A 25,410-nucleotide genomic window follows, 5' to 3' on the forward strand; every position below is an offset into this window, starting at 1 on the left:
GGGGACACATACACTAGAGGAACAATCTCAGCTTCATGACCCAATGTATTAACTATGCCGAGGTACAATAATGCTACAATAATGGGATCCTTAATTTAATTGCATTGTTTTGAACTGTTCACTAAATAGTAAGCCTGCCCGAGTGTGACCGTCGTTCCGCACCCTTCCCCCCCGCTGACAGCTGACCCACAGCTCCTTATGGTAAACATTTACAACATGTACGTATCTCTTCTGGAGTGCCGGCTGAGTTTACATCTTGACCTTTATCGAGCTCTGCCCTCCTGCAGCCGCAGACACACCTGCCACTTTATCTCCTTTGTTCTGTTCCATTCTCACAATTTAACGTGACTTTTGTTTTTATTCTGTAATGCATGCAACTTAAAATGTGGCAAAGTATGATACGTGTGATTAAACGGGTTTAAGTAAATTAGAATTACAGATTTTTAAAAATACTCAAAAAAGTACAAGTACACAAAAAACGTCTATGTTCCAACAAAACGAGTAAATGTAATCTGTTACTTCCACCCTTGGTTGCCAGTAAGGAAAAATATCTACAATTATTGTATATATAAAAACCTGACAGGCCGTATGTTGGGTTCAAGTAAAAGATGAAGCTTTTCCAGGAGAAAAAACGTGATGAAAAAATATTTATGTAAGTCCAGACCAGCTATCTAGAGGCTCTATCAAGACAGTGTCTCAGTTAATTGGTTTCTTATGTGCTTCATTTAAAATGACTGACTGACCTGTCCAAAGCCATAGGAATAATATAAGTGAATAGTGACGGCTTGACATTGGGCTAATAAGCCAAACAAATCAGAGTTAAGAGTAACAGGAGGAGAACAGTGTGACAGATTACCTGAAACCATAGAGAAATCAATGCAGATACATAAATATATCTTTCAAATTGAACACTCAATTTGAACTTTGCAGTTTGTTTTATTGCCCCTCGGGTATGTAATATGTCTATTTCTTTCATAAAATAACTTTACAATACACAATGTAGTTTTACGTCAGTAGCCTGTATTAAATTACGACCCCCCTCCCATTTAGTGCCCAGTTTTTATTCCTTTCAGTCCATGTTGGTGTTGGCCTACTATTTTCTTTTCCCTTGTCCCCCTGTACCTGTTTAAAGTGTCCTTGGGTTTCATGAAATGTGCAATATAAATCAAAGTTACCATTACGTTGGTTGCTACAACAAACTTGCAAACGCTTTGGCTCGTGACACAGTGACAGCAGGTTTAGCTCACAATACATCCAAAGTAGGCAGAGTCACCACTTAACACTTGTGTCACATATTCTCTTATTGTAAATTACTGATTTTCTGTCTGAGCAAAACAGTCATCAATCAATTCAGTATTATAGGCCTATATTGGGCAATTCAGCACTGTAAAGAAAAGACCCTTATGACATGCAGGTGTGGTAAAAACACTACCATTTTTGTCCAAAGGGGCCGCCAGAATCAACACAAACTGAAAGTCACATATAGCCACTAATGACACATTCATCTTAGTTTACATTTATTAATTTAAAATGCTAACTGACAAATGGAAATAATTACACTAAAGTCTGGGTACCTGAAACGATGCACATATATTAAAAAGCATTACAGGATACAAAACAACTTTTAAAAGTAAATATACTGTATGTGGCTCACAAATATATGTATGATTAAGGTGATAGTAACGGCTATGGAAAGATTCTGAAACAGCAGATTGAGTTTTTACTGTAAGTATCATAGTAAGTAAGAATAGTTTCAAATGATGGTGGAGACTTGTGCAATGATTATTCACAACATATACCATACACATGTAATCTATTATACTGTGTGATGTTGGAGTATGCATTTGTAACATCTTTCTAAGGGGACTACCATGTACTGTAAATGTTAAAAACTCAATGACCTTGTCTTTGATGTTGGTGCTCGGGTTATTTTTAAATTACTTTCCTGGTATTTTATCAAATAATAGAACTTCAACACAAACCTAGGAAGAAAGCCTCTAAACTTTCACCCAAAAGTTTCATCTGAGACTTGCCAGAGCAAACAGAATAAACTGGGAAAGTTAGTACACAGCCCCCGAGGTTGTGTACTAATACAATATGCTGCCTGAGGGATTCAGGGTGATGCTGAATCTATATGAACCCGACTCTTTGACATCACAGCAAAATTCATGCAAACACAAAAACCTACACACAAAAATTGGCACACACAACCCCCAAAAAACTTTCGACCAAACTTTACTTTAACTCCGGCTGTTTGCTTACAAGGAGGCAATGCCTATAAGGAGACTGTGAAGGGACAGTAATTTAGCAAATGGAGAGGGCCAGATATTGAGCCCAAGGTTTGAGACGTTAACATAAATTTCAAAATTAGCATGCTAGTGGCATACATCTCCTCTCCTCCATCCACTACGTCTTCATCTTTACTCCCTCTTTCTGTTGAGAGCTCTCTTTCCCTCAGTGGAAAATAATTTTGGCAACAAAAAGGTCAGACTTATAAATGGGGAAGATAATTAAGTATTTTGAAGGGTTTCAAGGCTGTGCTTAATATGCTAATTAATGCCATAATATGATGAAAGGGGTTCCAGGAATTGTATAACTAAAGCTTGACCCATGCCTCTGTTGCAAAGCAAAATCTCTAAGGCGACTTTTTCGTGACGTGTGGGTGAAAGTATGTGCTGTCACACCCTCACCAATGTTGCCAAGGCTTGTGTTGATGTGTCTGTTACATCGAGCCCTCAGCAACTATCATGGTGTGTCGGTGCTGTACGTGCTGTACGTGAGAGTGTGCATGTTTGTCAAGAGTGTTGTCATATTCTCACATCGATATGTCATGTGTCTGTCTGCATAGTATGAGTGTAAAGCTCCCCACAAGCTAAGTGTCATTGTAACCCATGTAACACCGTCGATGTGTACGTGAACTTGTGTGTGAGTGAGTGTGTATCTGGGTGATTTCGCCTGCAACTTGTTGTTTTAAACCATCCAGCTGATAAATGCCCCCCACAGCAGGGGGACACTGTTCTTTTCCAGTAGCATCCATTGCACTTCAGAGATCTGAAGAGAAAACCCCCAGGGTGTCTTTGTGTCTTTGTGTGTGTGTGTGTGTGTGTTTGGGGGGGGCAGCACACACACACACACACACACACACACACACACACACACACACACACAACCTCCCCCACCCACACACACACAGAAAGAAAAAAACAGCTTTGCGTGTTACCTGATGCTGCTTACGCTGCCTGCCTCCGATCCCAGCTTGCATCTCTCCAGCTGGGTGGCGACAATCTGACGCTCAGCCTCAAGTTCCCTGGTCAGGCGCTCAAACTGGAGCTCCTGAATAGACAAAGAAAGACAACGTGTGTGTTAGACGGAACAAGAAAGGGTGTCGGAGAGAGCTGCTGGGAAGGTACAAAAGTTTGGAACTGATGCTACAGTGCATATCTTTACTCCGGAGATACCAAAGCAAACAAAAACACCAAAACACCTTTCCCATTTGATTGAACATTAGTTGGAGACAAATAGGATATTACTATTTCAATGTACTATACTATAAATAACATTTTAATGCCTCTCAACAGCATTGGAACAATATTTCCATGTGGATAGTAATTGGGACTGCATTACTCGTCGTAGAAGACGTGAAGCCTTGTCAGCCGCAGGTCATGGAAACAGCTTAGGGCTGGAAGACAACTATTAAAAATAAAGTGTGTCATTAACATGAATGTGATTGACAGGTGAGAAAAGGTATGAGGCAAAGTGACTGGTTGAAAGTGTTCTAAATGTGTGAGCAAAAAAAGCCCTATAATCGGCTGTGAGGTGCAGGAGGGTTGCCAACTGGAGCAGTTGAAACACTCCTGAAACTGGGTTGCAAACTGTAAATCTGTCAAAAGAAGATATTTGCGGGATTCCTTCATGAAATGTTTTTTATTCCCATATGAGTTGTTTTCCTGTTGGGTTCAACAAAGAAATGTTCACATTAAAAAAAGTGACACAATTTTAAAATAGAGGATTACAATTGAAAACAAGTGTACATTATTATTTTTTCTACAGGGTAGCTGGTAACAGAACTTATATCTGACAAAATTATGACACATTTAGGCTGGATTGTCTCATATTACAGTGCAGAATATGTTTTAGATAATGACATTTTTGGCATTTGGTGTAAAAATACTGTAGTGGTCTTAGTGGACTAGATGTCAGGGGGAAGAATAATGCCAACTAAGAATACCAACCACATACTTTATAATTTGTCAGAGTTGTAAAGTTCAGTCTCATGGTATTATCCACTGTTGTACTGTGTGTGTGATAAACACTAAACTTAATGGACATAGTATTCAAATTAGACTTCATGGACACAGCAAATGCAGACTTTTTTTTATTTTAACTGCTGGTCTACACAGCCTTATATGATATTATGTGTGGCTACAGTCCTGTCAGGTTACACTATACTGCAAACACACTGTTGGGAACTGGTTGCTGAAGGCTGTATGGATGATTACCCCTAAATGCATCACTCTTAAACCAACCCTCTCTGTGTATGCATGTGTGTGTGCTGATGCATTAGCTATTTAACTGGCTTACTGACAGTTCCATATCAGTCATCTAGCTATGAGCCAGACAGATGAGATTTCAAAATAGTAATCACTGTGTGTAAGTAATTTCATGAGTGTGTGTGTGTGTGTGTGTGTGTGTGTGTGTGTGTGTGTGTGTGTGTGTGTGTGTGTGTGAGTGTGTGTGTGTTGCATTCAAGTTAATCTCAGCCACATGGAAGAAGATCAATAGTGCACTGAACTCCACCCACAGAAGATGTTGCGTATGTACGACCGAGTGCATGTGCGTGCGACACAGAGAGAGAGAGAGAGAGAGACTGTGTGAGCGAGACTTGGAGAGAGTGTATGCTGCTTTGATTGGTTTTCTCAAAGCCATTTGAAGCTCTGAATGTGTTGATCCCCAGTCGCTATCTCAAGTCTCCAACCTCAATCCCCTCTCCTCCCCAACACTACATCGCACAATGCAATTCATCTCTCTGCCTCTCTCTCACCCCTTTTTCACACACGCTTACAGCAACTTACTCATAAATATATGCACTCTTTCCCTCTTTCCCTGTCTTCTTCTTGTGCACGCATACACACACACCACACACACACACACACACACACACACACACACACACACACACACACACACACAAGTGCTAAAAGCTAGCCCCCGACACATCCATATGTAGTACTAGCAGTAGTAGTTCATTGATCTCACAGTAGGAAATTCCTTTATCTGTGAGGGTTGAAATGGTTATGAAATGCATCAGTTTACTGCTCGTATGCAGAAAGTTTCACATAGAAATTGTCAATAAGTAAAACTTGTGTTATACACCACTAGCCAGGCACAATCCTTTCTTCCAAACACTTTTTGTAATCCTCCATTCACCCAACATCTCCTTGCTTTCCTCCATGTCCTGCTCTACCTCCTGTCAGCAGCTCTACTCTATATTGTCCTTGCTCTAACGGCGACAAGATAAACCATGTACATGTGAACAACAAAGTAGCAGGTTCAGCCACCCCTATGATTTGCTAAGCAAAAATGACGCACAGAATTTAAGCAGAGTCTATTAAACCCTCTGGACCCGTAACTCTAAATTACAGCTTTGTTTTACAGCAAGATGTCTCGCTTCAAAGCCCTGTTCTGTTCCCCACAGCAGACTGCTTTGTCGCCTTGTTTGCCACTGCTGCAACCGTTGGAAATCCTCAAGATGTAAAAATGCAAATCCCTGCACCTAAAGTGGCATTATGCTAATTGATGATATATAATGCCTCAACGGCAAAGTATCTTAAATGCCTTCTAAGGTAACATGGTAATGCTCAAATGCAAAAACAGATGGGGAACCTGTGAGGCCAAGTCTGTATTGGGGTAAAATATGTTAAATTATGCATAAACCTCATTCAAATCCTTAGCCTAAGGAAATGGTAATCTGTTGATATGTTACGATAATTGATCCATGGTCTATGGGGATGAACTGCTACTGACAAAGACTTTCAAAAGCACATTGAGGAATTAGTCAAGGAATAGGACCAGTATGTCTACTAGATGAGTGAGTTTTCTTACTGACTTGTCCAATTGCATGCAGCTATGCATTCGGATTAGCTGAAAAAATGCCACATCATAACTAATTAGTTTGGGGTTTAATCTAGAAATCTTGATAAAATATCATCTGGTTAGATTTTTAGCCCCAGAAAACTTTGATGTCTGTGATTTGGAAACTTATACCTATTTCTTTGTATTGTGTAGTATGTACCACTGCACACCACTGTGTTGCAAACAGCAATAATTCAGATAAAAACAGTTGCTGTAACCATACCAGAACAGTCAGCAACGTTTGTGTGCAAGGTTTTTAAGAATAACTTATATTGTTGAATTACATATTTAGCCAAACACACATCTGTCAGCTCAATAACATCTGACTCAGTAAAAGGCCTTCTCACAAAAAATCATGGCGCACGTTGAATTCAACCTGACAGGAACATAAAAACTACAGATGGAAAGTAAATTATTATGTACCTCTAACAATATTGTGAGTAAGCTGGGTGTTCTCTGCAACAGAATCAGTCCTTGTTCTAAGGTACTAACATAATGTATATCTAGCTAGAATTAAAGCGTAACTCCGGCCAAAATGCAACCTAGGGTCTTTTTGTAAATGTACACGAGTCAAATGTTTGTTTATAGCATAATTAAGATGGAAGCGAGACTTTTAAGATTTACCGCATTATCATTTTTCAGTCAAATGACCTTTTGAATGGGAGAGCCAGGGGCGCTACTATGATAGCATCAAAATCCCTCTTTTTAAAACACTAAGAAGGCTCGACACAACATGAAAGTTGCTCAAAGTATCACCAGGGGCTCTACACATGAACTCCAGCATTGAGAACATTTGTTTGTGTACACAGAGTTTACTAAAAATAAAGGTTTTAACAACTCACTGTAGCAGTTGGTTTTTCCGGGCGCCGTCCATCTAGCAAGTCAAAAATAGTCAAAGGAGGAGAGTAAAGATGGAAAGCTCCTAAAGCTCAGTTCCATTTAAATGCTCAGATAATTTCTTGTTTTGTTGTTAGCGCAAAACAATATTGACCTTGTAGTTGAAAAAGGAGACTCATATAAGAATGACATTTTCTCCTTTGGAGACCGTTCAGTCGCATTTAGAGATCAATTATTTTTAACTGACAAGATGGTGGCGCCCTTAAAAACCAACAGCTAATTGAGTTGTTCAAAACCTTTCTTTTTAGTAAACTCTGTGTACAAAAACAATGTTCCCAATGCTCGAGTTCGTGTGTAGAGCCCCTGGTGATACTTTGAGCAAAGTATCACGTTGTGTCGAGCCTTCTTAGTGTTTTAAGGACAGTGATTTTGATGCTATTATAGAAGTGCCCCTAGGACTTTATTTGAGGCCATTTGACCGAAAAACGATAATACAGTAAATCTTAAAAGTGACACTTTTGTCCTAATTATGCTTTGACTTGGGTACATTCACGAAGAGACCCTAGGTTGCATTTTGGCGAAAGTTACGATTTTAAAAAAGGAGCATATACAGGGAAATGAACCTGCCATGCTAGAATGAACTTAAAGACTGAGAGAGGCGTGAATTATGGTAAATACAAAACACGTAGGACAGAAATGTGATTATAAAAGGTGTCATATCATACTATCCGTGGCAAAAAGCTGCAAATCCACTGTACTTGTACATCTGTGAGCACACATCTGAATGCACTTAGAGAAGTACATTTGGAGACAAGCAGTCATTTCATTGTTTTGCTCTACATTTATGGAAGACAACCAAGTTGTATTTCTGCTAAAAGCAATTCATTTTCTTTAAATCGCCACCACACTTTAAAATGTTTCCTAAATGTCATCTCACCAAGAACAGTGCAACAATTTCTGATGTTGGATCACCATATACAATTAATGCCATCTCATCAACATTCAAATTAAAAGGAGAGGATCTGTCATACCAGCTATTTGGATTGTTCTGCATGTGTATTTTAGGAAAACCCTGCTGTTCTGCTGATTCCATAAGTTGTAACCTTATTGCTAAACAAATTGTTGTGTGTGTAGTAGCATATTTTACTTTGATATGTGCATAAACCACAGTTCAATAGATTCAAAACTGATGAGTTGGGAGTTTTAGCAAGTGCTCCTTATGCTTTGTCTGTGTGATTCTATGGAAATGCACAAGCTGTAGGATTCTACTATGTCGTGCAAATGTTGTGTGAGTGTGTTACGGCATCCCTCAGAGACACCTGTGCAATCCACAGTCAGCCCCAGCGGTCTCTACGGCAACTGTAGAACCACATCCACACCTCCCCCATTATTAATTAGGTCCAAACTCCTCCCACACACAGTCCCTGCCCTTTCACATACCTGCACTGCTCTCCCAGAGCTTTCTGCTTATGTTTTTTAGTCTTTCTCCTACAAAATGCAGGGAAGGTACCAGTCTCATCGCGTTTGTTAGTGAACAATATTTATTTGAATGTCACCCATATATTTATTTTATTAGGCAATTACACACAGCTGCATTTGGATTCAAACTGGGGATAAATGGGAGGAAAGAAAGACAATAGAAAGAGGCATTGGTTTGCTAAGTCAATCCCACATGAATATACTGTACTGTATTAAGGTAAATATATACTATGGACATCTACTGGTTATGCAAACATGCAAATATGCAAATATGTGCACACACAACACAGGGGTGATATCTGACCTCCCTGTGGCGGAGAGAAAAGGAATTCCTAATATGGAGCCATAGAGCATCACATTATACTGTATATGTAATAGTAAAGCCTTTGAACCAACTTCCTCTAATGTAACAATTTCTAAATGTAACAAAACTACAGAGAATACAAATAACATTGTAAAATGAAATAAAAAAACTGTTTATATTTATGTATCCCAAGTTATTGGGTAGCACTTAAATTACTTTTCAAAGAAAGACAGAAAAAAAGCAAGACCAGGAAGACAGCCAGGACCCAGCTTTACAATGTGTAATTTTTACATGTGTTCTATGGATAATGTTTGCATGAGTTATCCAAATGCAATAAACCGAAACAGGCTACATGTTACAAGATACAGGCAATAAATATGGGGGTGGGCTAACACAGTGGGACAGAATGCAGTATAACTTAGCAGTGGCCCATGTATCAGAGCTTTAAATAGGATAGATGGCAACCATAGTTCTTCCTCCATTTAAGCTAAATTTCCCCACTTGCCACCATAAAGACGCCGTGTGCTGTCTGTGTGTGATTGTCTGTGTGTGTCTAGAGATAAGGCCCAATCATTATAAAGTGGCCTATGGGCAGCTATTAACAGTGCTGTTTTTGGATAGGAGACAAAAGGCTATCAAAAAGAGCTATGACCTTCTAGTTGAGGAGTAACTCTCGCTCATTCTTTTATTCTTCCTCTCCCTTTCCTCAATCAGCAAAGACGAATGAAAACAAGTGAAATGAGATGAGTGGGGAAGAGAAGTGTGAATGGGAGCTGGTAGAAAGGTCACTCTTCTCCTCCTTCATCCCTCCTATGCTTATTATAATTCCCCACACAGTAGCACTCACTCCCCCATTCCTCCTGTCTAAACCTACAGCTGTGGCTCATGTAGCCCACAGTAGGTATGGCTTAAATTTAGCTGGGATTCTTTTCTGCCCCTCTCCATCCCACTGCTGCTTGTATTGTCACTTTAATGACTGTGAAAAGTCAACCACGAGTCAGGAGAAGAGCAGCAGGTGTGTTTGTTTGTGTGTGTGTGTGTGTGTGTGTGTGTGTGTGTGTGTGTGTGTGTGTGTGTGTGTGTGTGTGTGTGTGTGTGTGTGTGTGTGTGTGTGTGTGTGTGTGTGTGTGTGTGTTGGAGGGGGGGGGTGCAAGGATGGAGGATAGGAAAAAGAGAGTAGAGGGACAAAGCAAGTAAGAAAGACAGACAGAGGAGACTGAGATGTCTCTGTTGATGAAAGTCACATGAGATGATAGCCAAGGGAGAGACACCTGATCCACTCCCTCTGCATGTGTGCACAAGAAAGAGAGAAGAAAAAAGAAAGAGGGCAAAGGAAAACTGACTACCAGAATGGCCTGATCATGTTAACGACCTTTGTTCTCAAACAATGTGGGTATTGGATGAACACGAGGCTTTACTGTTGCCTGACACAGGGCATGTGTGCTTCTGTTTTTCTGCTTCTATCATATAAGAACACACATCCTGTCATAGACTCCAGAGTGAGGGCTATCTTGAAGTCACTTAGATTAGATTTTGCTTTACGGATAATTCCAGTTTATTTATTTTTTATTTCACCTTTAGTGTCATTAAGAACTGGTTCGTATTTACAATGACAAGAAGAAGGGTTAGAAAATGAATACATTAGAAATGCATACAGTTAAGAATGACATAAAACACAATTTGAAATACCACACAGACAATAGCAAACACTTATAACATGGGTACAAGGGTGAGTAAGAGAGGGAGAAACCATTTTAATATTTAGCTGGGAAAATGAGTATGTATAAAAGCAACTGCATACTGTTTATCCGTGAAAAAGGATGATATGAGGGTTTTGAAGGATGAACTGGAAATTAGTTTGTCCAGTTTGAGAATCTTTTGCAGAGCATTCCAGTCGCAAGCGGCAGCAGATTGAAAAGATGCAAGACCAGAGGCAGAGTTGGTTTTGGGAATGCTTGATTGAAGATGAAGTGAGGACCGGGTATTGTATAATAATATGTTATTATTGGATCGTTTTTCATTGGTCTGCCAATTGGTTCTATTGGTCATAATAACACACTGCACTCACTAAAATAATTGCTGAGATCAGGGAATACAGATACCTCGTTAAAATAAAGTCCACAAGAACCTCGTCATATAATCAAACAGGTTGGAACACAGGTTGAAAATAGTTTGGCCAATTATTCACCACTTCATTTGGGTAACTGAAAATGTAATGTTGTTAATAATACATGCAAAACTACAGCAAATATGGTAGTTCAACCAGGAGGACAGTCTAAAAGCGTCACAGGTTGTTGCAGGCTGAGCAGTTTGGGTGGTCATTTTAAAGTTCACTTTAGTTTTCTCTTCCAAATAGGAAAATGAGATCTTAGTTGTAATAAACAGATATTATCCTTTAAATTAAGAGCTGATTTTAGATTATTGTACGTAGGCAGGGTTATTATTGGAATATATAGAAAAAATGTACTAAAGACAGAAGAACAAGACAGTGTGTGTGTGTATGCCTGCACTGATTGTGTATCACCATTCATGTGTGTGTGAACCGGTGTGTACGCAGGTGCTCTAGCCATCTGGCAAACGATGACACTAGACAAAGAGAATTACACAAATCGGTCTGGCTTCATTCTGCATCGACTTTGCTCATCAACACATCTTTTTTCATAACACATGATTGATTATTGTTGTACACCAGGGATACTAGTCCTTTCGATCGCAGTGGTGACTGGCCCTTTTCTGTCAGCTTCTAACCACATTTATTTTTACATTAGCAGCAATACCTGAAGGCTGTTCTTTAATGATTTATATGGCAGTAATGGACAGATCATAATTACTGAACATTACAGTAAGGATTTCCTTTCAAGGGATTATGGCTCAAAAGCCAAAACCCCAAAAATGGCAATAGTAGGTTTACTACGTTTGCTGCCACTACTAGTATGACTAATAGTAGCAATAATAATCATAACAACAAAATTAAAAAAACAGCCCATTAAAAGGAAAAACTTAGGTCAAAACTGCTCTTGTGGGAAAAAACAACAAATCCAATGTCATTGACAGCACATCAACTAAATGTTAGCAGATCATGATTTGACAGAAGAACGTCTTCATACCTAAACAACAAGGGCTTTTGTCAGTTCACTCAAACATGACACTTAAGTGTTCTAAACCAAATTCATTTAATGTTCATCCATTTAAGTGGACATCCAAATGAATCTGTGTTTGAGACGTTTCTAAATGAAAATTCTAAGAATTGAATCCCTGGGATCACATTTGTAACAATGATGCTTTGTGACTAACACCTCTGTTTTGTGGTTAACTACTACCAAATGAAGTAAGTGACTTTCAACAGTAACTGTCACATCGTATCATAGACATAAGGGCTTTTATAAATATGGGAATACTAACAGCAACGAAAAGAAAATAAACTCCATGATTTACCATTGTATTAATGTCATTTTCTAAGTGGACTTCATTGGCAATGAGAGAAATTGTCTCCCAAAGACAGGCAAAGGTAGGGCAAGATTGATGTTAAGACAGAAGCACTGAAACTGCTCCAATGGCAATAATATAGTAATACTGGATGGAATGGTTAAAGCAACATTACCCATGTACAAGTGTGAAACTGGCAGCAATACAAAGAAGAAAAGTGCTTTTCAACTTCAGAGCTAAAACACATTCTCTTTAGACACTTCTGTCGGAGTGTGTTGTCAATACAGGGCTTTGGGGTCTGGCTTCTCTGGAACAGGGAGTCAATGATGTCTACAAATACTGACTTAGCTCATATCATACAGGAAATCCCTGTCACGTCTATTTTGGGGCAGATTTTTGCTTCAGTAAATCAGGGAGGTTGTTTAAAAAAACGGTCTCAGAGAACACATTTGACTTTACATAGGAAATATACACATAGATATAAAAAGATCCTTGCTCACATTCAAGGATGAGTGAGTCTCCTTTTTATAACTGATGCTCATTTAAATTCTGTCTGGTGTGGACAGCTTTGGAGCCAATTAATACCATCTGAATTTTGTGACTCATTATACTGGCAGTGTGTTTTACTAAGGAGGCAGCAGACAGGAAGTTTTGGCAAACATTTGTTTCAGCCACTATGTACTGTATCTGTAAGTAATTTATGACATATGCACTACGGGTATTTTTTGTAATTGAATTAATATTTTCTGCATCAACTTACCTAAAAACTGTCTACATGTTTTGAATGGGTTGAATTGAGAATATAGGTTAAACAACATCATTTTCAAGCTATTAAAGTGTTAGTGTAAAATGGTGATGTCATTCACTTGTAAGGAGAACTTGTAAGCTTTGCTCAAAGTGATGTAGAAAAACCACATGACCACCTTGCATGTTCTGCTCCGAGTTTGGAGTATTTTTAGTTCTACTTAAACTTTCAGTGCAAGTCCTAGGAGGGATTCTGAGTTGTCTGATAAATATGAGCCCAGGATTAAAACATCTCTGGTTCATGAGAGGAGGAATTTAGGAAAACAGCTTCAAAGACTAACAAATCAAATCAAAGAGCCACATCACTAAACAGTTAAAAATAAGCTATTCATGAGGCTGGGTGCAGGCTTAGGGTTTGTTACTTGATGAAAAAACATTGAAAATATATACCATGTTTTCATAAACCAAACCTTCAAACCATGGACATTTTACCGCTGAACCGCAAGTGACAACCTAGAAGAAGCAGGTTTATCTGTTTGGATTTTGGATTCTAATGATCCTTTAAAAAACTGCACAGACCTGAGACGTATGCCTGCCAACAGATGGGCCATAACAGTTTTATATGCATTATAAATATTCAACACACAAACACAGCACTACTCTGACTGATCTCTCCCTCGTTAAATTATTTAAGGGCTCAGTAGGCAAAATGAAATCATCTCTCTCTTAGTCTCTAATTTTGATATCTCCCTCACTCTGTCACTCTCTGGCTGACACACATGCATGCATGCACACACGCATGCATGCATGCATGCACGCACACACCTGTCTGTGCTTATTACGCACCATAGCATAGCTTTGGTCTGTCGGGGACTAGAACAAAATAAAAGGGAATACTGAAATAGAAAAGAAAAAGGCAAAGTTTGGAGATGAAAGGAAAAGTTATTATTCAGTCATTTTGTAGCCATATTCAAAATTATGAATGCACATTTGACTTTTACATTCCATACATGTCAAATTAAGGCATGTTGAGAGATTGACATTAAATGTGTGTCTCCTTGTGTTACACAGGCTTACATACGCACTATTTCTTAAGGATATGTCAGGTTTAATGCACATTTGCAAAACATAGACAAAAGTGTCATCTTTGCTGACTTTGCAAGACTGTTTCACTTGCAACATTAAATACTGTTTTTATTCTCTAATCTGAGTGCAACTGTTGTTCTCTGGCCGTTTAAAAGGTCTGGTCCTTGTCTCGTGTCGTTTTGAAAAAGGCCATTGTCACATCTCTGTTGGAGCAGAAATGTATTTCTAATTGGCAGACCTGGCAAAACAAAAATCACCTTAGAAGCAGTCTTTGTTAATGGAATTTGGTTAAGCCCATTTCACCCAGCTCCTGACTGCCTGTGTGTGTCCATTGGTGCATGTTTGATTGAATGTTTGGGAACCTGTTGCTGAACATCTACAGTGATTAACTGTTAGTAACAGATTGAGTTTTCTCTCTCTCTCTCTCTCTCTCTCTCTCTGACTCATGTGTAAAAGTTTTACTGTATTTAACTTGTGATGAATTGTCTAATTAGTCCATTATATACAGAAGGTTATTCATTACACTGTTCCCTCTGTAAACACTCATCCTTTTTCTCTCCAACCCATGCTCTATGTTTAATAGCCAATCCGAAAACAACAACAACACAGAGGCAAGCAGACATGAACATAATATTCTATTCCCTTAATAAAACTATGTACATTCACTTGCATTTGGCATACACAACTACACACTCATGCAACACTGCACAGCGATGTAACAAACCGGAAAACATTTGGTCTCTGGAGTGCTAAAGTACGCAAAACTAAATAAATAACAGAGTCTCAGTTTACAGAGAAGCAGGTTTCTATAACTGTACTTACCTGCCATCAACAAAACTATCCCCACTATGGCGCTTCCTTTCTGCTGGTGTCAGGATTGATGGTGTGGTGATAATGCATTGATTTTAAAATAAATAAATAAAGAAACCGCTTTGTTCACTTCGGTGACATTTATTGAGACCACATTTCTTGTTAGGTTGAATAAATGTCACCACTGAGGGAAGCACAAAACATATTTAATGTATTTTTTTCCCATTGATTAGAATCACTATCTGACAGCCTGATGTACTGTGGGTGAAACTGTCAGGATCTTCTTTCCCAGCTTACGCCAAAAAGAAGACAATCAAAAGTCTGTACCTGGAACTTGAGGTCTTATAATGAATGCAAAACTAGTTTCTCTGTCTCACCAAAGACACAGTATGCTCTGATGAGGGCTTACAATGATAGCTTCACCAGTGAATGTGGCAGCTGCATTGATTTAAGTATGCAGGTGTTCTTCCTCCATGAGAGTTTGTTTTAGATTAAAGATTTGGCTGAGTAAGAAGATCTCTCATCCTATTAAAAACAAACTTTGAAAAACTACTTTCCAAACTCTTCTTGATCACAGCTTTATTTGATAATTAACGCAATTGCAAAATCCCAAGTAAATTAAAGCTGTAAAACCCAAATCTATGAATAAGGGTCTTTGTTTTAAATAAGATAGTGTCAAATTAGTCCACCGTGTCTTCAGCAATCCTGTCTTCACCTTGGTACATTAGCTGAACATCAGGGTCAATACAATGAATGTGTAAGCCTACACTGCATTTAGCAAAAAGTTATATAAACGACCATTAATTACATAAAGATCTTTCTTTAACATGTGGGCAATGGAAAGGAGAGGTTGATGGACAAGAACCAAGGTAAATACAGTACAGTCGGAGGCAAAAATCTAGTATTATATTTTTTAAAAAAGTTCTCAGTTTAAATTTCTAGACTGGTTTAGAAACTGTATCAAAGACTATTACTTTTAGATTGTTTAATGCAGGCGTAATTATGGCTAACACCAAGCACCTTTGTGTGTGTGTGTGTGTGTGTGTGTGTGCGTGTGCGTGTGCGTGTGCGTGTGCGTGTGCGCGTGCATGTGTGCTGGCTCCATGACAGTGTAGAAGACAGCATGATTGGCTTCACACTCAGAGAGTCTTCTATGGGTTTGGCCACAGACAAAATGTCACTTGGAAAATGTCACTGCTTAAATGCCATTGCAACTTTTTTTTCTTGCGTGTGCGTGTGTAAGCAGGTGTCTACACGCTATCTACAAACTTGCTCAGTTAGCAGCATCACTTCGCCTGGCAACGTAGCATTGTACTAATGGTTAAATGTTTTCCAAATTCACTGATGGATCTGCAGTGCCGTGTATGTTGGCAGACACACACAACATCTGGCTTCAATTGACATCTTGTTGAGCTCATGTGCTGCACATTCTGGCATACATTTTAAATAACTACCCAGAAAAACTTGCTAATTTGTTGTCCAATTTTCTGTGAATGTTTTGATATGAGAAGTGTAGCACATGCTCTTTGGAACATTTTGAGTTGGAAAATAGCCCATTCGAGTGACTCTGAGTATGTAATTATACAAAATTAAGTGTTTTAGGGCAATAATGGATACATATTGCATTTGATATTCAAGAGACACAATTTATTTACTCAGCCAGGGGTGGTGGTGTCCTAAAGATTAGAGAAATGGCTTGTGACCAGAAGGCTGCAATTTTGAATCTTTTTTTATACCAGCTGGGAACTTCTGGGCAAGTAAAGTGAATGTGTAAACACTCTGCCTTCTTTCAACACTTACTGGCAGTGTGCCCTTGAGCAGGGCACTCTCTCTCTCTCTCTCTCTCTCTCTCTCTCTCTTGGCTCCAGTGGAGCGGCTGAGTGATACAAAGTATAGCAGAAGACTGGCTGCACTGGGCAGCTGCCAGGTGAGACTGTGTGCAAGTGCATGAATATGAAGTAGGGCGATGCTGAAAAAGAGCAAGCATGCTCAGCAAAATACGTCCATGAACAACTGATTTAAAAAAATAAAAAAAAATCACACACACACCACTTATTCACCCGCAACTGTCTTCTCTGCATTCTTTGTCAGTCTCTCCCCCCAGCCCCCCCCCCCCCCATGTCCTCTATCTCCACCACATAATGTGACAGGGGACTCCAGAGAGGCCTCAAAGGTCATCCATCCACTGGCAATCACAAACACTTGTTTTGATAGATTAGCCTGTGCAAGCGCATGCAAACCCTTGCACAGATCCGGGCTGACATATGCAGACACATACTACACAAGGGCTTGCTCCAACACAGGTACTGTATGTATGCACATGAACATGGTTTTAAAAAAGGTAGGTTAGCCAAAATTCAGCCAAAATTATTAAAGCAACAAGGTGTTCACTCTAAATCTGAACAAAGTTAAAGTAAACAAAACAAGTACCAGATAGTACATGCCTGCTGACAGGCAACTTTACAGACAAGTGCAACTACAGCCAATAAGCTTGAAGGCTTATACAATTACATCTCTCTTGTATAAAAGACAGCAGTTGACCACGTTGTTATTTAATGCAGTTGAAGAGAGCAAAAAGAGATGAAAGAGAGAAAAGGAGTAGCTGTAGTCACTGACACTCACACTCACACTCACACTCACACTCACACTCACACTCACTCACACACTCACACACACAAGCATATTGAACAAGTGAAAGCGCCATCACTGGAACAGTGACTCTATCCTTCCTCACCGCTGAAAAGGAGAGAAAGGTGAGCAGGTCGCTGGCTACTGAAGCGTGGATAGAGGCATCAAGTTCATGTGTGTCTATGTCTTTGTAATCCCATGTGTGAGATAGCATTTGTCTGTGTGGGTTCCTGGCTAAATTGTGTGTCTGCAATTGAAATGTTTTTTTTCCTCTCTGCACTGTAGAGTGTGTATGCACATGTGGCTGTGCACGCATCTGTATAGGCATGAGTGCAGTGTGTGTGTTTGTGTGTTTGCAGGCAGATGTCAGCATTTGAGTATGTGTGACTGTGTGTATGGCAGATACAGTATTTAAGTCCCTGAGGGTAAACCAGAGCGACAAGCATGACAATGATTAAATCGCACACAGGCCCTTCGGCACAGACTCCTGTTGATGGGCAAAGGGCTTAACAAGCTTCTCAGCCAGCTCTTTGGAGCTTTGTTTGGAGTTCATTCACACCGTTAAAATAAAGCATTCTCAATTCCTACAAAGCAAAGGTGTGTGGCCCATTTAATGTGAAGTGTAACGACACAGACCCAATGAAACATAGAGAGTACTAACTTGTGTGTGTGTGTGTGTGTGTGTGTGTGTGTGTGTGTGTGTGTGTGTGTGTGTGTGTGTGTGTGTGTGTGTGTGTGTGTGTGTGTGTGTGTGAGGGAGAAAGAGAGCAAGAGACAGAGAGATACAGTAAGTGGTTGCAGTAAACTGGCCTCTTTGGTAAAATAATTCTTCATTCTTCTTCTGGTAAACCCTCATTGCTTCCTCCTCCCCTCCCTACTCCACGTGAAGATAACGGCAAGTGATCGTCATAGTAAAATGTCAAGTGCTCGTTTTCATTTTAAAAGGTAGCGGCCATGAGAGGAGCAGACGCTTCTCTGTCGACAAAAATGTCACTTATATCAAGCTTTAATCCTCCGGAGGCTCCATATTACCGGTCATCCCATTGCCTTTATAAGTGACTATGTTGGGGAGTCTTTTCACATGATCTTCGCTTTGGTTGTTTTATCTTGAGCTACACTTTAAATGGAACATTTAACATTAGATTAAGGCCTGAAATTAACTGCATTTAGATCCGTTTTAAAATACATAATAGCATACTGTAACAATATCATTCAGTAATTTACTTATTTTGACATGCTCTCTATTTCTGAGAAAAAAACAACTGTGATCACCTCATGTATTTTTTAAAAAGGTGCGTCTGGAGGCAATAGAATTTCAACCACTATCTTTCTTCTTCTACTAGTGCATGTGCTACTGAATTAAATACACTATGTGAGTTACCCAAAATAACATATTTAATTTGAACCGCACAGTGTTTCCCTGGCATAGTTACAATATCCGTTCTACCATGAAATGTCTGAGTTTTATAAAAAAAAAAAGAAGCTGAATGGTGAATCAGATTAACTGCTTGTTTTCATTTCAATTGGAAGCTATGATGATTCACTGCTATGAGCGGCATTATTTTTCTGCAGGGACACAGCGCTGAACAGACAGCCATTTGCCACCATGTGAGAAGGCTCTCATAAATCTGGAACAGGCTGCCACTGCCCTCATCTGTAAATCAAACAAATTAAATATATCAAGAGATTTATTGTTGCTTTTAAACCAACCCCGATGAGCTTACCAGCAAGCAGTGACGGACGTGTTTGGGGCCTTTAGATACCCTGAGGAGGTAGTGGGTGTGAGAATAGGATGCTACTGTCTGACTGCTACTTTTGATAAGCATACTGTAATCTCTGTAGAAAAGGCTTGATAATGGATTATATTCACAGTAGGTGTTTAGACACATTATACTATATATCAATCATAAATTCCCCTGTAGATAACAATTTGCAATAACAATTATCTTATTAATTACTCAAAAGATTAAATAACTCAAAAGATATAAGCACTGTAATTCTGGGTATCCAAGTTATAAGAACTATGAGGGACAAGATTTTGAAAACCCATTAATGTTTAAGAATGCACAAAAGATTATTGTACATTACATCTACATTGCAGACTTCAGCCCCAGTGCTGCTACATAGCACCTACTGCCAATAAGTGTACGTCCCCTGCAGAGGTGCACTCAGTTAGCTACCACTACACACAGTTATGTGGCAAATGTTTGTAAGCATGTCAGTGCCTGTATGCATCAAGTACCAAGTGCACAAAGTACTTCAATTATCTCACTAGATCTGAGGAGCAGTTTGTAGTCCTTATTAAATTTTTAGTCATTGATTTTGTTGTCATGTAAACCATGATTTGAAGGAACTAACATGACTTAGTGCATCAATGTTACTCATGCTGTATACTTCACTAAATCTATTACTAACATAACTCGTTTTTCTTTGATTGTAAAAGAATTCCACACCAGATTGTTTTCCTGAAGAACTTAGATAGATCATTTCTTACAGTCTTTGCCAAACGGTGTCACATTCGCTGTCCATGGTGCTGATCCTGCTTTTGCCAGGATGCCCCAATGTAAGAAAGCAGCATTGTACAGAGAGCGTGTGTCATGCCGTGTCTGGGCACCACTTGAGTATTTGATTTTCATCTTGGGCATCTCTAAGTTTGTAGCACTCTCGCAAATTTAAACTGAATTTAATTTACCACTTGACAGACAAAAAGTTAAGATTTTTTAAAAATACTCAATACGTGAACCCAATACAATTTCAGCCTAATTCATAGGGGCTCTAGGGCCCTTTACAAAGCAGTGGGGCCCAGCAGGTGTATAAATACTGCACTTTACAGCACAACCCATGGTGAACTATATTTAATAGTCCATGTTACATTCATAAGTCCCTTAACCTTCCTGTTGTCTTCGGGTCAAATTTGACCCCTTTCCAAAAAGGTTCTATATCTTTTATTATTGTATTTATTTTAAATTTTCCATAAACCTAACTTGGATGGTTCCCAACAACGCTCCTCACAAGTTAAATAAATAATCAGTTCACCACTTTCATTGAATTGAATGTGTTTTCTGTAAATTTTATAGCATTTGGAGAAAAAACAATTGGTAAAATAACTTTAATAAAAGTGTAAAAAAGTGACAAATGTAAAAAAGAAAGAAAAAAAGAAAAAAGCTTTAAAAATTTGCGGAAAAAAACACAAAAATTCCAAAAGGCTCAGGAAAAAGTCAACAAACTTTGAAACAGTGACACGGTTATTGGGGGAAAGACATAAAATGGTCAATAAAGACAACCATAACCTTGATAAAAGGGTTTTTCATTTTAAAATTTCCAGGTCAACGGGAAGACAACACAAGGGTTAAGACTCTACAGCTGATCCAGAATGCTTCAGTGCGTTTTCTGACAAGAACTAAGAAAAGAGATCATATTTCTCCTGTATTCTCTCTGCATTGGCTTCCTGTAAAATCCAGGATTGAATTTAAAAACCTTCTCCTGACCTACAAGGCTGTAAATGATCAAGCACCATCTTATCTTGATTCAGAGTTACTTGTAGTTCCTAGAGTCTCTAAAAGTATAATGGGAGCTAGAGCCTTCAGCTATCAGGCTCCTCTCCTGTGAAACCAGCTCCCGCCCTGGGTTCGGGAGGAAGACACCGTCACTACATTTAAGAGCAAACGTAAAACTCTCCTCTTTAATAAATAATAAATAAAAACTTATAGTTAGGGAGTGATGAGTTGCAGTGTCTGTCTAACCCGGCTCACCTGCTTCTCGTCATAGTTGTCAGATTCTACAACCACATAATCAATAATATTAGAAAACTAGAGAGAGGCAGGGCAGTACAGCCCGACCAGGTTCCTCTCTTTACCCTGTCTCTTTTAGTTATACTCTAATAGTTTTAGACTGCCGGGGGACTTCCTTTGACACACTGTGCGCCTCTCTCCTTCATATTTCCCAATGTGTGCATCCATGTCCCAGAAATGCCTGTTACTAACCTAGCTCTGGGGAGCCATTCCCCGGGGTCCTTATGTTCTTTTTCCCACAGCATGTTTCTTGGATCAGGGAGGCTCCAAAATCATGGTTGCAGTTGTGGCCGTGGTACTGCTAGACGTCGTGCGATGCCCTGTTACGTCCTGCTATGCTCTGCGGTGCCCTGTTACATCCTGCTACATTCTGCCTTGCAGGGCCCTGCTATGCCATGAACTACTACACACTACTATTTTAGTCACTGTTCCATTATGTTTTACTGTGACTAGTATTGCCACACATGACATATGGCATGACTTCTCAGAGGTGCTTTAACAAGTAAGACCACATTGTAAGCTGTTTTTACCTCAACTGCTGCATGCTTTTGCCAGAGACAGATTGAATGCTGAGCGGTAGGCAAAAAGAAAAATCTCCCATTTGTAAACACTATGATCAAGATAGATCAGAGACTACACATGGCCACGCTCAGATGAGCACAAATACAAACGCAGAACCACAAGGAAAGCCTTCTGCTCAAACATTCAGATGAAGACATGCCTACATAAACACTTTACTTGAAGGTAGCTACATAAGAGTGACATGACACTGTTACGACACAGTCAAGACACATGAACCCTAACCCTAACTTGTCATGACAAAACCAAATGACACTAAAAGAAGTGTTATGTCATACACATTTATGACTTGTTTATAATGTTTATGACACGTTCATGACAGTGTCAAGTCATTCTTATGTATAGACATTCAAGTAAAGTGTAACCCAACAAAGCAGTGGTCAGATAAACACAAAAACAAAAGGAATACATGCCTATGCTCTCTCTATGGTGCGGCTGTGGCTCAGTGGTTGCCTGCCAATTGGAAGGTTGGGGGTTCAATCCTTGGCCTTGCAGTCCCATGTCGAAGTGTCCTTGGGCAAGACACTGAAACCCAAGTTGCCCCCGATGCTGTGCATTGGAGTGTGAATGTGTGTGAGTGTTTATCTGATGAGCAGGTGGCACCTTGTACGGCAGCCTCGGCCACAGTGTATGAATGTGTGTGAATGGTGAATGTTTCCTGTATGATGTAAAAGCGCTTTGAGTAGTCGTTAAGACTAGAAAAGCGCTATATAAATACAGCTCATTTACTTTATATACCATTCAATTATTTTTTTTGAAAAAAGGTATGAGGTACTCTCTTTACCACTTTCCTGTATTTAGCTCTCCTATCAAATAAAGGCCAAAATAAATAAATAAATCATCCTTAAAAAGAAAACGTATAAGGTACAATTCTAGTGAAATGTTATTCTCTCCGCTCCTTCAACTTGTGCAGGATTCATCATAAAGCAGAATGTGGCTGCCAGATCAGCACACAGCAAAAGGTTAGTTGAATTGCACCGTCACCCTAGGTTGTAGCCCAGTCTCGGCTAAAGGACACCACAGCTCCAGACATCCTGCTGAAATCCGATCGGCCAGCTGCCCGTTGCCTGCACACTTGCTATCAAGATGCCCAGCAGAGAAGGGATCAAAGCCATAGGCCGTAGCTGACAGCCGTCTTCACCACTGCGTTTACTCTGATGTTTACATTTGAAAAACTCCATCGGCCAGGCTAGCAGAGTCATGAGGAGACTGGTGAGTTGATTTCCCTATCCTGATGATGGTCTTGCTAGCTTGAGCTCATTTTCTCTACCATTTCCTCAGTGTGTACTCTGATGTTTACGTTTGAAATCTTGAGTCAGCTGGCTAGCTAGCCCTGGCTAGGGGAGTCGGCATGAGGTTATCAGGTCAGCAGAGTGGGCAGGTGACTGATGAGTTGATTTCCCGATACTAATGAGCAACTCATAGCCACATGCCTTCACCATCCAGTGTTAACCACATAAGGCACAACTAATATTTGTAAAGTACACAATTCAGCATACATTTTGAAGGGCTCATGGAGAGGTCACTGGAAATGTCGGTGCCTTCTACAAACCACTATTGTAACATATACATGTATATATACAAACATATACAACGAGAGTTCCATATCCCTATATGGTACATTTGTTGACTAGGTCTCCAACCTTTGAGTGGATCGTCTCATTTGTGGGTTGTGTACACAAACAGAGATGTAATCTCTGAAGGCAAACAGAGCTGGCGACTACACCACTAATTGGCAGAAGAGAGGCTGTCACTGAGTGAAAGACGAACACTGTGGACATGTCATCTCATTAGAAAGAGAAACAGCGAGAGAGAGAGAGGGCAGTTTACAAAAAGAGAGAGAAGGAAAGAGTGGGGGAAAGGAGGGTGAGTTGAGCTAAAATATAAACTGGAAAACATCTGCATGCAAATTAACGACACACAAACAATCCCAACTGAGTAAACACATGCACATATATGCATAGAAGTCCTGCATATTAATATATATTCTTAGCCTGTAAATCACTGAGTTCATTTGCATGATCGAGTCAATCAAAGTATGAAACTACCAAGCAACCAATATTGGCATGTGTTCTTTTCCTCATGTTCACAATAGCACTTTTCATCTCTAAGCTTTCTCTTTAATTTGCTTTTATAATAAAAAAAAAAAGATTTCAACCTAACAATCCTCAGAGGCAGGGAAGAAAAACATTTGTATTTGTGTTATAAACACTATTCAAATTTTGTGGAGACAAAAAAAATGAGATTGGTAACCACCAAATTTCCACTGTACGATTGGGATGGATGAAGGGATTCACATCAGATTACATTTAATAATGCTAGTTGTAGGCAGTATATGTGGAAAATACTTTGTGTGCTCCAATATCTCTCATGAATTGTAGCCATGAGGCCACACAGGGGTCAAACTAGGCAGTGAATCCCATACTGTCAGGTATGTCAGGGATTCATCAAATGGATTCAGTTGATATATGCAGAACCAAAGGCATCAGGGTTGACTAATGGGGTAGTTTCATCTTTTTTTCAATATATCAACAGCCGCAAAACAAGGAGAGTCTCTCTCTCCACTATTGTTTATTTTATTTCTTGAGCCACTTGCAATGGCAATCAGATCATACACAATCATACGGGGGGTAAGAGCAAGAGAAATGGAGTATAAAGTGTTTCTTTATGCAGACGACATCCTTTGGCTGTCAGTAGAGCCTGTCTCCTCGGCTCTCCGACTCTTGGAAATTATGGGAACCTTCTCTGAAATATCAGGTTACAAGATTAATTGGCATTGGTCTAAAGCAATGCCAGTCTAGAACCTGTCTACCAACAATAAATAATGCACGTCGATTTAAGTGGATAGATTCAAGCATGCAGTATCTTGGGATTTGTCTTACTGTAGCTATCAATAACATGGCACAGGCTAATTTTGTTCCATTGCTTCAGCTCATAAAGGCTATCCTGGATAAGTGGAAACTGATTAACCTTAGTTTATGGGAAAAAATAAACACTATTAAAATGATAGTTGCTCCACAGGTGAATTACATATCCATGATGGTGCCGTTGATTGTCCCAGACTCTTTAAGCAGTACAATAACATAATTAGAGATTGCCTGTGGAACGGCAAGAAGTCAAGTAAAAAGCTTTAAAGGTTACATAAAACCAGAAACAAGGGAGGGTTGGCTTTGCCTAAAAGCTATCCAGAATAGCTTTTGAGGTATTTAAAATTGCTAAGCACTGGTGTGGTGAGAGTTCAGCTCTGAGTTAGTTGGATATCATCATAAAAACTATAGACGATTGGTTAGCCACAACATTGCCAGAGTCTCCCCAGCTGTGTCTACTTGGCGATAGTTCCATTTTGCCAGCAGAGATTTTCAGAGAAAGGGGTTTTATTTTGTGTGAAGTGTAAAATCTTCCAAATAAATAACACAATGTTATAAGTAAATAGGATAAATAGGTTTGGAATTATTTTTACACTTGTGTGTCGGGACCCGTTACATGTGTGTACATGTGTGGTCGGGAGGCCAACTTTGCTACATTACCAGGTTGAGTGAGTGAGTGGTATATTTGCCCATATCCAACATGTGTGTGTGTGTGTGTGTGTGTGTG

The 25,410-nt window shown here is 39.5% G+C and overlaps 3 long non-coding RNA genes across 3 annotated transcripts in view; 2 read left to right on the forward strand and 1 right to left on the reverse strand.

Annotated features, from left to right (window-relative positions):
• Window positions 1-5,997, reverse strand: part of LOC116672126 (uncharacterized) — a 23,734-nt gene extending 17,737 nt beyond the window's left edge. The window contains exon 1 of the long non-coding RNA XR_004327470.1: window positions 5,984-5,997. This is a non-coding gene — a long non-coding RNA (uncharacterized LOC116672126). The remainder of the gene's footprint in view (window positions 1-5,983) is intronic.
• The window catches only part of LOC116672130 (uncharacterized), a 19,638-nt gene extending 12,819 nt beyond the window's left edge, over window positions 1-6,819 (forward strand). The window contains exon 3 of the long non-coding RNA XR_004327474.1: window positions 6,644-6,819. This is a non-coding gene — a long non-coding RNA (uncharacterized LOC116672130). The remainder of the gene's footprint in view (window positions 1-6,643) is intronic.
• An 8,890-nt stretch (window positions 6,820-15,709) lies between these two features.
• LOC116672129 (uncharacterized) overlaps window positions 15,710-25,410 on the forward strand; it is an 18,660-nt gene continuing 8,959 nt past the window's right edge. Inside the window, exons 1-2 of the long non-coding RNA XR_004327473.1 lie at window positions 15,710-15,719; window positions 18,359-18,364. This is a non-coding gene — a long non-coding RNA (uncharacterized LOC116672129). The remainder of the gene's footprint in view (window positions 15,720-18,358; window positions 18,365-25,410) is intronic.

Source organism: Etheostoma spectabile, chromosome 22 (assembly GCF_008692095.1).
Source record: "Etheostoma spectabile isolate EspeVRDwgs_2016 chromosome 22, UIUC_Espe_1.0, whole genome shotgun sequence".
In the NCBI taxonomy this organism is placed as follows: Eukaryota; Metazoa; Chordata; class Actinopteri; order Perciformes; family Percidae; genus Etheostoma; species Etheostoma spectabile.